The following is a 16,043-nucleotide window of genomic DNA, read 5'->3' as shown; positions in this document are numbered from 1 at the left end:
CAAAAACTTTGATGAACCAAGTGTTCTCCAAAAAGGGGACTGTGCAGAAGGGTCCATTAGGTCCAGGGAAGAAACTGTTAACACTTTTATTCATACTGGTCTTTTATCTCGTCCTTTAAAAATTCTTATTTTTGTGAATACTCTATCATAAACATAACTAATCCGTGTATAGCACATGTATGTCCTTATAAATATTTCAGTAGATATTATTTCTATTTAAATAACAATAGATCTTATAATATTTCAATAGATATATTAAGGGCACATGATTAAAGTACTTTATTGATAGTGATGTGGATCAGGAAAAGTTCAAGACCACTGGAAATAGTCTTTACAAAGCAGATATTTGTACACTCCCTGCCTGAAACAGGGATAAAGCTGTAGACTTCAGTTTAGTGTCCAGAGGGCTTCCGGGAATGTGGGAGTGGGCAGAATGTCTATAGCAAGATTGACTAAACACAAACCATCCCGCTGTTCCTTCTGCCAGAGCGGCTGTCCTATGAGTGAAAACTGTGGGCCTTGCTGAGTGATGGAAGAAACAACTGGATGATGGGGTCAGTTCAGGGTAGAGCTCCCCTGCCAAGGTTATGGGGCTCTTATAGTCATGATTGTTTTTACTTCTTAGAAAATGAAACATGCTTGTGAGACTGTAGCTGTACTGGAGAAATGAGGAGGGAGGGGTCATATAATACTCACCCTTAAGTGTCAGGAGGTTATTATGGGAAAGCAGGTGATCAGAGACTCATCAACTTCTCTGTGGACAGAACATGAATAGGTGAATGTAAACTAATAGAGAGATTTGGGTTACAACTACAGAAGATATTTCTTTTTTTAAACCACTTTTAAAACACTGAAGTATAGTTAATTTACAAGTGTTAGTTTCAGGTGTACAGAAAGATGATTGAGTTATATATTATATATATATATTGTTTTGCAGATTCTTTTCCATTATAGGTTATTACAAGATATTGAATATATTTCCTTGTGCTATATAGTAAGTCCTTGTTTTTTACCTATTTTATATATAGCAGCAAGTATATATTAATTCCAAACTCCTAATTTATCTTCCCCTTCCCCCACATATCCCCTTTGGTAACCAAAGTTTGTTTTACAGAAGATATTTCTGAGAGTGAGCTTTGTCTGAATCCTGTTCTAAAGCCTGTCTTGACCACTGTACCCCCCATCTGTCAGTAGAGTGGCAACGTTATGTCCTGAAAAGAGCACAGGACGAGGAGCCAGAAAATGAGTGCTCTAGTTCTGAAGAGACCTTTGGGTGTCCCTGACCTTAGACAATGCCAGATCTGTCTTTCTCTGGATCTCTCTTTCCTCTCTTGGATAAAGAAGGGTGTGGTCTATGGTCTCTGAGCTTCTTTCTTCTACTTCGAACTTTAGTCTCATGCTAAGAGTCGGAGTGCTGGAAAGTGGTCACTAGGTGTTGCAAAGTGTTTTCTCGGGACAGAACAAGTTCTCTCTAACCCAGGTCAGTATACTAGCTGTTATAGCAAACAGATTGCAAAATGTATACTGGTTCTTATATGATAGAAGCTTATTTGTTGTTCACAAAAATTATAAATATGTTTTCTTGATTGGTAACTGTTTTCCTCCAAGTATTGATAGAAGGATCTATGATTTTTCTATCTTGAAGTTCCACCATATTCAATACATGGCTCTAAGGTTGCCAGGCTCATCTACATCAGGCTGATGATAGGAGGGGGAAAATCATGGACAATTAAGCCTGGTATATTTTTATGGGCCAGACTGGGAAGGGTGTGCATTAATTCTGCTCAAATTCTATTGACTAGAAATCAGTCACAAGGAAATGCTTAACTACAAAGGGAAGCTAGGATATGTAATTTCCCAAAAAAGAGGAAATGGATTTGGACAATGAGAACCCATTATGCCACAGAGAGGAGAGCTAAAAAGATAGAGGATCATATGGTGTGGAAAAGGGTAGGATGAGAGTGATGTTAATTATCTTCCTGTTTATAAAGAGCTTGGAACAGTCCTCAGCTGAAGAATGGCAGGACCTCGGCTTAAAAGATTTCCTGCGCCACAGGGAAGAGCTCTGAGCTAAGACTTAAGACACGCAAGGTTCTATTTTTGGTTGTGTCTTGACGTAGCTACGGGACTGAACAGAATTTACTTCACTATTGTGCTTCAGTTTCCTCATCTGTAAATGGCAACCAAAATACAGAACTGACACGATTTTCTGAGGAGTCAGGTGTAACAACATCATGCAGATTTTAGAAAAAATACAAGAGTGATTACTACAGAGAGTGAACTTAAACTGCTGGTAGAGAAAATTAAGTTAGATGAGAAAATAAAACTTCCCCCATAGTGGAACATGAGAAACTTTTAGGGAATGTGTAACTTTAAGAAATCAATGTGAATTTAAAGTGATGAAAGGGAAAAACCTACAAACAAGGTTACTCTACCCAGCAAGATCTCATTCAGATTCAGTGGAGATATTAAAACCTTTAGAGACAAGCAAAAGTTAAGAGAATTCAGCACCACCAAACCAGCTTTACAACAAATGCTAAAGGAATTTCTCTAGGCAGGGAACACAAGAGAAGGAAAAGACCTACAAAAACAAACCCAAAACAATTAAGAAAATGGTAATAGGAACATACATATCAATAATTACCTTAAATGTAAATGGATTAAATGCTCCAACCAAAAGACATAGACTGGCTGAATGGATACAAAAACAAGACCCATATATATGCTGTCTACAAGAGACCCACTTCAGACCTAGGGACACATACAGACTGAAAGTGAGGGGATGGAAAAAGACATTCCATGCAAATGGAAATCAAAAGAAAGCTGGAGTAGCAATTCTCATATCAGACAAAATGGACTTTAAAATAAAGACTATTACAAGAGACAAAGAAGGACACTACATAATGATCAAGGGATCAATCCAAGAAGAAGATATTACAATTGTAAATATTTATGCATCCAACATAGGAGCACCTCAATACATAAGGCAAATGCTAACAGTCATAAAAGGGGAAATCAACAGTAACACAATAATAGTAGGGGACCTTAACACCCACTTTCACCAATGGACAGATCATCCAAAATGAAAATAAATAAGGAACCACAAGCTGTAAATGACACATTAAACAAGATGGACTTAACTGATGTTTATAGGACATTCCATCCAAAAATGACAGAATACATTTTCTTCTCAAGTGCTCATGGAACATTCTCCAGGATAGATCATATCTTGGGTCACAAATCAAGCCTTGGTAAATTTAAGAAAATTGAAATCATATCAAGTATCTTTTCCAAACACAATGTTATGAGACTAGATATCAATTACAGGAAAAGATCTGTAAAAAATACAAACACATGGAGGCTAAAAAATACACTACTAAATAACCAAGAGAAGACTAAAGGAATCAAAGAGGAAATCAAAAAATACCTAGAAACAAATGACAATGAAAACAAGATGACAAAAACCTATGGGATGCAGTAAAAGCAGTTTTAAGAGGGAAGTTTATAGCAATACAATCCTACCTCAAGAAACAAGAAACATCTCAAATAAACAACCTAAACTTACAGCTAAAGCATTAGAGAAAGAAGGACAAAAAACCCCAAAGTTAGCAGAAGGAAAGAAACCATAAAGATCAGATCAGAAATAAATGAAAAAGAAATGAAGGAAACAATAGCCAAAATCAATAAAACTAAAAGCTGGTTCTTTGAGAAGATAAACAAAATTGATAAACCATTAGCCAGAGTCATTGAGGAAAAAAAAGGGAAAAGATTCAAATCAACAGAATTAGAAATGAAAAAGGAGAAGTAACTACTGACACTGCAGAAATACAAAGGATCCTGAGGGATTACTACAAGCAACTATATGCCAATAAAATGGACAACCTGGAAGAAATGGACAAATTCTTAGAAAAGCACAACCTTCCAAGACTGAACAAGGAAGAAATAGAAAATATAAGCAGACCAATCACAAGTACTGAAATTGAAACTGTGATGAAATATCTTCCAACAAACAAAAGTCCAGGACCAGATGGCTTCACAGGTGAATTCTATCAAATATTTAGGGAAGAGCTAACACGTATCCTTCTCAAACTCTTCCAAAATATAGCAGAGGAAGGAACACTCCCAATCTCATTCCACAAGGCCACAATTACCCTGATACCAAAACCAGACAAAGATGTCACAAAAAAAGAAAACTACAGGCCAATATCACTGATGAACATAGATGCATAGCAAACAGAATCCAACAGCACATTAAAAGGACCATACACCATGATCAAGTGGGGTTTATCCCAGGAATGCAAGTATTCTTCAATACATGCAAATCAGTTGATGTGACACACCATATTAACAAATTGAAGGAAAAAAGCCATATGATAATCTCAACAGATGCAGAAAAACCTTTCAAAAAAATTCAACACCCATTTATGATAAAAACCCTCTGGAAAGTGGGCATAGAGGGAACTTACCTCAACATAATAAAGGCCATATATGACAAACCCACAGCCAACATCGTTCTCAATGGTGAAAAACTGAAATAATTTCCTCTAAGGTCAGGAACAAGACAAGGTTGCCCACTCTCACGACTATTATTCAACATAGTTTTGGAAGTTTTAGTCACAGCAATCAGAGAAGAAAAAGAAATAAAAGGAATCCAAATCAGAAAAGAAGTAATGCTGTCACTGTTTGCAGATGACATGATACTATACATAGAGAATCCTAAAGATGTCACCAGAAAACTACTAGAGCTAATCAATGAATTTGGTAAAGTAGCAGGATACAAAATTAATGCACAGAAATCTCTTGCATTCCTATACACTAATGATGAAAAATCTGAATGAGAAATTAAGGAAACACTCCCATTTACCATTGCAACAAAAAGAATAAAATACCTAGGAATAAACCTACCTAAGGAGACAAAAGACCTGTATGCAGAAAACTATAAGGCACTGATGAAAGAAATTAAAGATGATACCCACAGATGGAAAGCTATACCATGTTCTTGGATTGGTAGAATCAACATTGTGAAAATGACTATACTACCCAAAGCCATCTACAGAACCAATGTAATCCCTATCAAACCAACAATGACATTGTTCACAGAACGAGAACAAAAAAAATTTCACAATTTGTGCATTGTGCATAACCATAGCAATCTTGAGAAAGAAAAACGGAGCTGGAGGAATCAGGCTCCCTGACTTCAGACTATACTACAAAACTACAGTAATTAAGACAGTATAGTACTGGCACAAAAACAGAAATATAGATCTATGGAACAGGATAGAAAGCCCAGAGATAAACCCACACACATATGGTCACCTTATCTTTGATAAAGGAGGCAAGAATATACAATGGAGAAAAGACAGCCTCTTCAATAAGTGGTGCTGGGAAAACTGGACAGCTACATGTAAAAGAATGAAATTAGAACATTTCCTAACATCATACACAAAAATAAACTCAAAATGGATTAAAGACTCAAAATGGATAAATGTAAGTCAAGACAGTATAAAACTCTCAGAGGAAAACATAGGAAGAACACTCTATTACATAAATCACAGCCAGATCCTTTTTGACCCACCTTCTAGAGAAATGGAAATAAAAACAAAATAAATAAATGGGACCTAATGAAACTTAAAAGTTTTTGCACAGCAAAGGAAACCATAAACAAGACAAAAAGACAACCCTCAGAATGGGAGAAAATATTTTCAAATGAAGCAACTGACAAAGGATTAATCTCCAAAATATACAAGAAGCTTAATATCAAAAAACAAACGACCCAATCCAAAAATGTGCAGAAGACCTAAACAGACATTTCTCCAAAGAAGGTATACAGATTGCCAACAAACACATGAAAGAATGCTCAACATCACTAATTATTAGAGAAATGCAAATCAAAACTACAATGAGGTATCGCCTTACACCGGTCAGAATGGCCATCATCAAAAAATCTACAAACCATAAATGCTGGAGAGGGTGTGGAGTAAAGGGAACACTCTTGCACTGTTGGTGGGAATGTAAATTGATACACCAACTATGGTGAACAGTATGGAGGTTCCTTAAAAAACTAAAAATAAAACTACCATATGACCCAGCAATCCCACTACTGGGCATATACCCTGAGAAAACTATAATTCAAAAAATACATGTACCACAATGTTCATTGAAGCACTATTTACAATAGCCAGGACATGGAAGCAATCTAAGTGTCCATAGAGAGATGAATGGATAAAGAAGATATGGCACATACATACAATGTAATATTACCCAGCCATAAAAAAAACGAAATTGAGTTATTTGTAGTGAGGTAGATGGAACTAGAGTCTGTCATACAGAGTGAAGAAAGTCAGAAAGAGAAAAACAAATACCGTATGCTAACACATATATATGGAAATTAGAAAAAAAATTGGTTCTGAAGAACCTTGGGGCAGGACAGGAATAAATACGCAGATGTAGAGAATGGACTTGAGGACGTGGGGAGGGGGATGGGTAAGTTTGGATGACGTGAGAGAGTGGTATTGACCTATATATGCTACCAAATGTAAAATAGATAGCTAGTGGGAAACAGCCGCATAGCACAGGCAGATCAGTCCATGCTTTGTGACCACCTAGAGGGGTGGGATAGGGAGGGTGGGAGGGAGATGCAAGAGGGAGGGGATATGAGGATATATGTATACATATAGCTGATTCACTTTGTTATACAGCAGAAACTAACACAACATTGCAAAACAATTATACTGAAGTAAGATGTTAAAAGAAAACCAGCAACAAAGAAGAAATCAATGTGAAAAAATTTCGTGAATAGTGGAAAAAGAACTCAAACTTGGGGGATGTTTTGTGGAGGGAAGGGAGGACATGGGTGTGAGTCCTGGGTCAGCAAGCCAGTTGCTGTTTGATCTTGAGTGAGTGAGTTCTTCCCCTCTCTGGCTTCCGTATTCCTCTTGTAAAACAAAGGGGTTGGATTACGCATTTTGCTAAAGTCTCATTCCCAAATGGTAAGCTTCTGACTACGTTTAATCATGTCGAAGTGTGGGGATTTGAAGGGCTTTAAGTGCCTATGCTGATGAACACAGTGCTGACAGATGAGCTCCAAACACATCCAATTTCCAGGTGAACCCTTCAACTTGGAAGTTCAATAGACACCTTGAACCTTCCATGCCCTTGCAAAGCATTATGGTACCTTCCTTCCCCAAACCTTTCCTCCTGCACCCTTCCACATCTCAGTAAGAAGGCAGCTATTCTGAGAGTCCCCCTTCAACAACCTCACTTTCAGACATAGCCTGCATCCCACTGACCAGCAAGCCCTGTCACTCTACCATCAAAATACACCCCAAATCTCACCCCTTACCTGCCAACACCTTAGTGCGAGCCACCATCATGTCTCACCTGGATGCATGCACCGACTGCTCTCCCAGATCCCACTCTTGCCCTCTTATCATCTAGTTTTCACATAACCATCAGGGTGAGCTCTTTATCCTTTCTTCCATTAAAAATCTTCCAATGACTTCTTATCCCTTTTGGAGCAAAACTCCTTGCCTTGGCCTGGGGAGATTTCTGACCTCATCTCTAACCCTCTCCTGCCCTCCTGTCCACTTCTCAACATGGCTGTAGCCATTTGGGCTACTCTTCAGCACACTGGGCTCATTTCTGTCCCAGCGCTGTGGTGCTCTCTGGCCCTTCTGCTTGGGGCACTCTCCTTCCAGATCTTCTCTGGCTCCTTCCCTTCCTCCACTCGGGTCTTGTCTCAAATGTCTCTTCTTTGAGGAGGCTGAGTGCCCACCTTCGTTCCTTTCCAGCTCCTAATTCGTTGATCTCTCGGCCTCATAATTTTTCCCTAAAGCACTTAACATTCCCTGGAATTATTTTCTTACTTGTTTACTTGTGTATTTTCTGTCTCTCTCTCTCCACTAGAATGTTTACACCATAAGTGCAGGGACTTTTTCTGTCTTTTATACAACTGTGTTTCCCATAGCATGTCTAGTAAGTATTCAATAAATGTTAATTGAATTAATGGATGAATCGTGAAGAGAAACTGACCATAGGACCCCTGGAGAGACTGCCGCTGCCAGTGGCCAACATTCTTCAACAAAGGGAGGAGAGTTGGGGACTTGGGTTGGATGGCCAGGGGTGAACCGGGGACAACCTCCCCGAGCCCAAGGTGTGGGTCTCTGACCCTGGCAGACAGCTGTCTCTGCCCTGTGGCCCTGATCAGATCCTGTTGCTTCAAGTTCTGTACTGTCCCTCCTTTTCTCTTTTTAGGATGCACTTGGTGGGCCTCTCAAGGGGTATATTTAGCTTCTTTTTCAAGCTACTTGCTCTTGCTGTTGAGAAATGACTGAGCAGATTCTCCATCTCCTGGTGGCCAGCTTCCCACCTGCGAGAGTTGACACTGTCAGCTCAGACTGGTTTGGAGGACAAGCCCTCCTTCCGAAAAAGCCTCCTTCCTTTGCTTTCTATTCAGAAAAAGCACAAAGCAGACACCTCCATCAGTGCCTTCTTTAAAATGGGCTTTACTCACCCTTGATGGGGCTCTAGGCGATCCCCATGCGGGCGAGGAAGGCAGAGATTAGTCTGATTCCTACTCTCAGAGCTCAATGTTCGAGTCATGCTGGATGTTGCAAAATGTTTGACAGAGGATATTTGGATGGTGGCATAATAATGATGACACCATTTCCTGCTTACTGACTGAGTGCTTACTCTGTACCAGGTATGATGCTAACCTCTTCAGGTACGTCAGCTCATTTGCTTCTCACAATGATCCTATGAAGTGAGTGTTGCAAATTTATAGATAAGGAACTGGAGGTAAGGAAAGGTGAAGGAACTTGCCCATGGCAGCATGACTCATAAATGGAGGCGACTCTTTGTTTCCGAGAACGTGTGCTTCTTCCTCGGGATGCACTCTCCACACCACTGCACCGATTGTTCCTAAAAGCTGAATACGGTGGAAACACAAAGCAAAACCCTAGTGATTTTTTTCCAGATTTCTCACCACCATCCCCTTACTTCACACCAGAAAGACTCCTGACAAGTTCAGTGAGAAGTTAATAGGTTTAATGTGGAAAATTGGTTTAGAAGTGAACTAAGTTTGGGAACCACTGGGTGTAAATAAAGTTAGAAAAGATTTTGCAGAATTATTAATGTGTTGAAATTGATTGCAAATCTTCAAGAGGGAGATGTATCATGTTGCCATTCCTAAATTTAATTGACCAGGGAGTACTTTTTCTCCCAGGAACATCTTGGGGTTCTAGAGTTCCACAAACACTCTGGAAATTGCTGAGTTCTACTAATATACTCACTGACTTATAAAGGTGCTTGGGCATTCTTCTTTCCATCTTCACTTTCTTCATCTGAAATCCATCCATAGAACACCTACCACATTCCAGGCACCATACAAGTTGTTTTCTCCTACATCATCATATCCATTCTCACCACAACTCCATTTTATAGGCAAAGATGCAGAGACTCAGCAAGGCTACACAGCTAGACAGTGAGAGGGCAGACGTTAGAACACAAATTTCCCAGCCCAGACTTACTGATTTTCCTTCTGTACTCCAGGGTTTCTTCCTTCAGTTGCTTATTCAAATTCTGGGTGTTTGTCAAAATCCCAACTCAAACTGAAAAGAAGACCATACGTCCCTTCCTCCCTATCTGCCCTTTGAGTAGTGAGCTCTCTCTCTCCTAAACTCCCTTCAAACTCACCATCTTTACCGGAAAGATGCTGGTTTAAGGGTGAGCAATTGAGTATGTATGTGTGTATCTTGGGTCTCAAATGAAGTTTAAGTCAAGAACTTAGCAGGTATCATCTCCTTAAATTGGCACATCAACCTTGTGAAGGAAGTAACATTAGACTCATTTTATAGATGAGAAAACTGATGGTTTTCACTGCCCAAAGTCACAAAGCAAGTTAGCAATGAAGCCTGGCCACAGGACTCATTCCTTTCACTTTTCCATGCTGCCTCTACCTAGTTCAACCCCTTGTTTCATAGCTAGGGAAACTGAGGCCCAGAGAGGGGAAGTGACTACCCCAAGTCACACAGCTTGTGAGTAGCAGTGCTAGAACCACCTGTAAAGCCTCAATGCCAGGAATCTTTTCTCCCAAGAAGGCTGCCTTCCCAGGTTTAACTCTGATCCCAGCCATCGCTGACTGTCAGCTCCTATTACCTCAATGCAGTGGAAATCGTACCTTGTAGCTGCAGAGACAGCAGGAGACTGGTAGCCTGCTCCCTGGGGCATAGCCAAGGAAGGTCAGCCTACTAGTCTGCAGACCCAGCACCTAAGATAAACCAGGCAGCAAGCTCAAAAGAAACCACACAGCCTTCCAGCAGCCCAGGGCCAGATGCAGCGTCACATTCCCAGGTTTCTTTGGCACAGTGCCGAGCACAGCACTTAGTGGCTGCTGCTTCCTCCTTTTATTTTAAAGAAAATGAGTTCCTGTTGCTCTAGATTTAGAATTTGAGGTTGGCAGGAATTGAGGGAACTAAGGTCCAGGAGACCCTTGGAACATGAGGGGGAAGGAGAAAGGAATATTTTTCACATGGCTGGTTTCCAAATTGGAATGCTTATCAGAATCACTTGGAGAGCTTCAAAAAATGACCTAGGTTTCATCCCAGACCTACAGAAATCAGAATCTCTGGGGACACAGCCTGGGACTCTGTATTTGAACATGTTCCCCAGGTGAGTGGTTCAGGTTTGTGAACCACCATCCCAAATATGCCCCTTCCCTTTGCTGGTCTGCTTGGCTTGCATCTCCCATCCACAACGCTCACTTGGGGCATGGTTTTTTTCACTTGTGAAATTTATTTATTTATTTTAAATAATTAATTAATTTGTCTGCGTTGGGTCTTAGTTGTGGCAATGTGGTATCTTCGTTGTGGCATGTGGGATCTTTTGTTGCAGTGAGAGGGCTTTCGAAGCTCCTGGGCTTCTCTCTAGTTGCAGCACACAGGCTTAGTTGCCTGCAGCCTGTGGGATCTTATTTTCCCGACCAGCGATCGAACCTGCGTCCCCTGCATTGGAAGGCAGATTCTTAACCACTGGACCACCAGGGAAGACTCACACTTGTGAAATTTAAATTCTAAATTGTCCATGTCTGTAGCATGGTGGGTTGGTAAGATAACATTTAGTAGGGTTTCTGTTCTTTTTGTAAATGGGGATTTCAAGTTTCCCCTTTCAACTGAAGCTCTGTTCTGCAAGAGGTCTAAGTTCCTGGAGGAGTCAGTTCAGGGGAATTTGGTTGCCTAAGAAATCTGCCACCAATTCCCTTGGTATCCCAGGCAATCTGTAAAATTAGAGGTCGCTAGGGTAACTGCAGATAGCAGGACACAAGCCATTGTATTTAAATTTCTTGAAACACCCTTGTCAGCAGCTGAAAATACCTACTGAAAGAGGAGAGTTTCTTTTCTTATTTAAGAAGAGATTGGAAAGTTACTTTCCTCTGGCTTGGAAAGAGTCAGGAGTTTGATTTGAGTGTAGAGGTGACTGTTGCTTCTCCTGCCCAGGGTGAAGAAAAGAGACCTCAGATGGAATGGGGGACCTTGCTAGCTCATCAGAAGACCAGAGAGGAAACACAAACTAAGGCTCCTTCTGCAGCTGAAGCCTGAGTGGCCCCATCTAGAGAAGAAAAGTCACACTGACCATGGTAGGCCCCTGGATGGGTGTTGGCATCAAGCTGATCTGAGCTCCTGGGCTGAAGCTCTAGATGCATGTTCTTACCTGCGGAGGACTAGCTTCATTACAGGTATCCTGGGGAAGTGGTTATTAACGCCTTAGTGCAAAGAGCGCTGGCTTCCATTCTGCACCTGCTTCTGCAGGACAGGGCAATGGAAGGAAGCGGGGAGAGGACTTGTGTCAGCCGAATACCTACTGCAACGTCAGGTGGGGAAATAAAAATTGTAAGGCAGAGTGTATACATGCAAGTAGTTGGTTGTCTAGAGGAAGCACGTAGCCAGAGATGGCAAGGAGTTATTCTTTTGTCGATGAGATTGATGTGATTGACTGTGACTGCCATGGGTGTATGCATTTGCAGGGAGGGAGGGACGGGTGCCTGGATCTAGATAAACCATACCACGATCTCTGCTGCTCAAGGGAGCTCTGTGTGCACTGTGGCCAGCTCAGGGAAGACCTCCAAAGACAGAGCATGTGTGCTGATCCAAGTTGGATGAGGCATCAGGGGAGGTGAGATGGGGAGAGCAAGTCTGAGCAGGGGGCGTGGCTGTTTCAGGGTAAGGCCCTCATGTGAGCTCAAAGGAGTTTCCCTTTTTGTATCCTTCATCGGAGTGCTGGTGACAGTGCTTGGCCTTAGCAATACCTAAAGTGGACTGAGTTTTTCTTGGATGTCCCCTGTTTTGAACCCTTTAACCACTTTAGATGTTCCTTCCTTAGGACCACTTTGTCTTTGAACAGGTTCTTTTTTTCAGAGAAGACAACTACCACTAAAGGTAACTTAAAGCACTTATAGAAAGGCTTTGATTTAAAAAGAAGAGCTGAGAATAAGAGAGAGAGGCAGAGAGAGAGAGAGAGAGAGAGAGAGAGAGAGAGAGAGAGAGAGAGAGGGAAACACGAGACAGCGAGAAATGGTTAATCCAGAACAATGAATGCTGGCGATTTAGACAACATTTACCTAACTGGGGAGATTCTTTAGGACAGGGGTTGACAAACCTTTTCTGTAAAAGGCCAGATAGTACATATTTTCAGCTTTGTGGGTCATGCAGTCTCTGCTGCAACTTTGCAACAACTTTGCTGCTTTGCAAAAGCAGCTACAGATAATACCAGTAAGTGCATGGGAGTGGCTGTGCTCCAATAAAACTTTATTGATGGACAATGAAATTTGAGTTTTACATAAGTTTTATGTGTAAAGAAACACAGTGGACCCTTGAACAATGCAGGAGTTAGGGACACTGACCCTCAGCACGGTTGCAGATCTGTGTATAACTTACAGTCGGTTCTCTGTATCCCTGGTTCCTCCATATTCATGGTTCCTCTGTATTTGCAGTTTCTCTGTATCCACGGTTCCACATCTGCAGATGTAGCCATCCAGATTCAACCAACCACAGATTGTCTAGTATTGTAGTATTTACTACTGAAAAAATCTGCATAAATGAACCTGTGCAGTTCAAACCCATATTGTTCAAGAGTCAGCTGTATTATTTTCCTTTGCATTTTTTTTTAACCACTAAAAAATGTAAAGACATATTCAGCTCACGGGCTGCACAAAGACGATTTGGTCCACGGGCGGTTGTTGGCTCACTCATCACCTCTCCCATCACAACCTAAGATGAGGTGCACTGTGTCTGGGTGAGGTCACTCTGCTTGGAGAGTCTCTGTATAGCCTAGCAATTCATCCATTTATTCCATCAAATACTTACGGAGGACCTGTTGTGAGTTAGGGGCTGTTCTGGGTACTGGGGACTCAGAAGCGAACAAAGCAAAGTGCTTGCCCCTGGGTAGTTTACTTTTCCCAGTCAGAGCGGGAAGATTTAGGGCCTGGAGGCAAGGATTTGGGTTTGGGTCTCAATTCTTGCTTCCCTAGACATGGATCTCTTTCAGCCACAGTCTTTAGGGCACCACACGTTTGCAGGGCTGGGCCAAGGAGCCCGAGTCCCGGGCCTCTAGTGGTCAGCCGCAGGGGAGCTGCGTGGCATGCTTGGAATGAATGGCCTGGGATAGCTTTAGTGTTCTGAATTTCCAACTAAAGAGTCCAGCCAAAAAATAAAAATGGATAAAATAGCATAAAACCCAAGACCTTTCGGGCTCAGTGTACTCTGGCAAAGCATCCCAGTGGGATTCTGGGATGGTTTTCAAGAGCCATGGCTTCTCTTGGACTTTCCCATGGCCTATTCCAAGACAACCACTGCTCTGTAGATGTTCCCCCAGGACCAGGTCGTGGCGAAGGCCGTTACAGCAGCACCCACCACTGCTGCCAGGGCTGAGAGGTCAGTGCTCATGTGGACTCTGGCAACGGCTCATGTCCTCCAGCTCCCACCCATTCCTGGGCAGGTGATTGGGAAACTGTGAATTCCTCCTCTGAGACCAAGAAATCCCCTCCATGATGTGGGGGAAGCGATATGGCTGCATTAAGACGGAAGAGGGACTTACAGCAAGTAGGAAATTGCCCCCAGCCTGCGGGCCACACGATTTATAGGACATCTGCTCCACATCCAGCCACTGTGCTGCATGCTGTAGGGTAGGAGTGGGGAATGGAACCCGGAGAAAAGACAGCAGGAAGATAAGGGATGTGGTATTGTCCCTACTTCCAAGTTCTATATAATCTGGCTAGGCGGGAACTTACATGAAACAGTTAGGGAATCCCAAGCAGCAATGCCTTTGCTCCCTCCTAAAACCCAAACTGGCCTAATCACCGGTGAGCCATGTGACCTTGATGTCTCCCAAGTTCCTCCTGTAGATCGTGAGTGTCTTCATTACACGATTACATGATTGCAAAATGTTTTTTTCCCGTTGTCAAAACCTCAAGTTTGGAACACCCTGCAGTCTCCTTTTCCTGGGCTCTCCCATCTTTTCTGCCTCCACCCCATCTCCTGTCTATTCCCTCTGACACTTCTACTCTGATCTAGCTCAGAGGTGTTCAACATTTGCCCAAAGCTCACCTGGAAGTGCCATCCCAGGCCAGTCTCCCAGGAAACAAGGCAGAGGATGTGGAGAGAAGGAGGGAGAGGAGGGACGTGGCTCCTGGCCTGCTGGGTTTTCATTAGCATCCTTCTCTATCTACTGCCCTGCCCCTAGCCAGACTTCTTTTAGCTATTCTGGATGTGGATGGGTAGTTATTTTCATGGCTTGATCATATATATGACATATTACACATTCATTCACTCAGCAGTTATTTGTTAAGTGCTGACTACACACCAAAGACAATGGTGGGGTTAGAAGAGTGGGTGAAGTAGACCCAGAACCCTCCTCGATGGTGCCATTGATTCTAACTCCCTCATTTTGTGGCTGAGGATTTTGAGGCTCAAAGTGGAACAGTGGCTTATTTAAGGCAGCACAATTAATTAAAGGCAGAGCCAGGACGGGAATACAGGGCCTCTTCACCAAAGCAAGACTGGGCTTCCTCACTACCGGACAGCAGAATTTGTGTTTCCTTTCCTTTGCTGAGCATTTGAAATGTACAGAGTATGTCTCATCTCCATCTCTGTTGTGGGAGGGGCCAGGCATAATAATTATTATTCATGTAATTATAAATAGCCTCCACAGGGTTATTCACTTTTCAGATGAATAAACTGGGGCTCAGGAAGTTAAACATGAGAATAAATGGCCGGAGGAGGCAGAGCTGTGAGAAGAACTGGGGTCTTCTGATCACGCACAACACAAATATTCCCACATGCACCAGCCACTCACCCTCCTCTCTCGTTTATGGCTCACTGGCCACCTCTGGTGCAAGAGGAGTGAGAAGAAACTCCCAGCCATCTCAGCAGTATGCTGTAGTACTGTCAGAGTGCAAGAAAGAAGCAGGGACTCAGAGACTGTTAGGGGAGAGGCAAAGAAAATTTAGGGAAGACTGGGAGCAGGGAGAGGTGTGGGGTACTGGTGAGATTAGAGAAGAAAGAGGCCTAAGACAGGCTAGATCAGGGAGAATGGACCTTGCCAATAATTTCTATACCCTCTAACATAAAAATTGACATACCTTGTGTGGATCAAAACCATTGTCATGGTGAAGGAATTAATGGCACACAGAATGAGGCCTGGACCACTAATAAACTTGGGAGGTATGAACCCTGTCTGTGATTTGATTACCTGGGGTCTGGTGACCCAGAGTGCTGGGCTACCTAACTTCACCCTTGAGCTCCTGTCTTCTGATCAGATTCCTATTCACCAACCCCTCTCCCACTGGGAACTAGAAACAGTAGACATGTGACATGCTCCCAGAATTGGGTTTGGGCAGGGGAATTTCTACGCTGAGGTAAAAGAAAAGGACAACTCCTCAGACTCTCTAAATTGTCTTCTAAAGGACTTTCCCCAGGCTTTTGGGGGTCCTAGTGGCATGAGAAGTTCCAGAACTGACTCTGCTAGTAACCTATACATTAAATCCTCAGTGT

Source organism: Tursiops truncatus, chromosome 7, assembly GCF_011762595.2.
Source record: "Tursiops truncatus isolate mTurTru1 chromosome 7, mTurTru1.mat.Y, whole genome shotgun sequence".
NCBI lineage: Eukaryota > Metazoa > Chordata > Mammalia > Artiodactyla > Delphinidae > Tursiops > Tursiops truncatus.
The sequence above is the reverse complement of the archived record's forward strand: the minus strand, read 5'-3'. Positions refer to the sequence as shown.